The following is a 1,572-nucleotide window of genomic DNA, read 5'->3' as shown; positions in this document are numbered from 1 at the left end:
AATTGTTTGGTCGATTCGGCCAATAGAAGAAGACATTTGCCCTAGGTGCCATATACTGTGGGTTTGAACCCAGAACCATGTGGTTGCGAAGTAAACTTCTTACTACTCAGCCACGCCCGCACCTGTCTATCTATCTATCTATCTATCTATCTATCTATCTTCGACGGTAAGTCAAAAGTTATTGGGTTGTCCGTAAAGTTCGTGCCGAGTTTCCAAAAGGTTCTTCTCACTCAACTCATGTGGTACCCAAACATCGTAGCGATTTGTGTACCCAAGCTTTACTAGGTGCTCATGAAAGACGGATTTTGATAGGTTGAGGCATTCTGCCAATTCTCGGGTTGTGCAATGTAGGTTATTCTCAATTAATGACTTGATTTGGTCATCATCTGTAGTGGGTGGTCGGCTTGATCACTCTTTATCAATAAGGCTTCAATCTCCAGCTCGGAACCTTGCGAACCACTTCCGTACAGTTCTTTCGGATAAAGAAACATCACCGTAAACTGCACATATTTCTTTGGTTGCTCGTGAGGCATATTTCCCTTTACGGAAAAAGAAAAGCATCAAGTGCCGAAAATGAATTTTCTTATCTTCCATTTTAAAGGATTACAGAATTAACACAGGTTATAGGATCATAAGCATTCTTCCACGAAAAGATAGCTTAAGCTGTGCTCTAAAGAGAGCACATATGTAGTCAAATCCTATTTTATGGACTCAACCATGTTCTACAACGAACTTTCCAGACAACAAAATATATGAACTCTCATTCCTGTAACTTATTAAAACAAAAGCAGGGATAGAACAATTTCCTCATTGTTTGATATAGTCTCTTTGCTTTTCGAAGCACTTCTTCCAGCGATGCACAAAAATGCTTCTTCCATCAGAAAATAACTTTTTCAGCTGGTTGCGCAGCCATTTATGCACATATTATTGTACTTCTTGGTCCGTAGCAAATCGATGACCTGGTAAATGATGTTTCAGCTATATACAGGCTGTTTCAGCAACACAAAACACAATTGTTCGATGATTTCAATTCTATGGACAGATGAATGTGGACGTTCAGTGTCGTGCAAGAATAACACTTAACAATAGACCTCAACATATTGCACGAGTTATTGCTTGTAGTTTGCTGGCCAGTATTTCTGAATAGACAACAATGGTAACTGTTGAAGACTTTTCTAAGCAGTGTCTCAGTATATGCCCTTTTGTGGCCCCAAAACCGGTTAGCACCTCTGTGGGAGAGATTATATAAATGACCAGAGAAAAAGAAATTATGTACTGAACTTCGTTAGCCTTCGTCTGCTATAGAATGCAATGTACTCATATTCGAGTGCATTGCATCTCCGAACTCGAAAGGTAAAAGTTATTTCCAGAGATATGTAGATTTAATCAATTTTTTTATATATGTGGATTCAGATGGGCAAACGATGAACTCACTACAAATAACTATTCATACGCATGCAAAAAATAAAAAAAATGTACATATGAGTGGCCATAAAGAACCGAGACAAAAATATGGAAATAGAAACAGAAAGCGACAGAGATGAATATATATATATATTTATATATATATAT

This window comes from Octopus bimaculoides, chromosome 1, assembly GCF_001194135.2.
Source record: "Octopus bimaculoides isolate UCB-OBI-ISO-001 chromosome 1, ASM119413v2, whole genome shotgun sequence".
NCBI classification, from domain to species: Eukaryota; Metazoa; Mollusca; class Cephalopoda; order Octopoda; family Octopodidae; genus Octopus; species Octopus bimaculoides.
The sequence above is the reverse complement of the archived record's forward strand: the minus strand, read 5'-3'. Positions refer to the sequence as shown.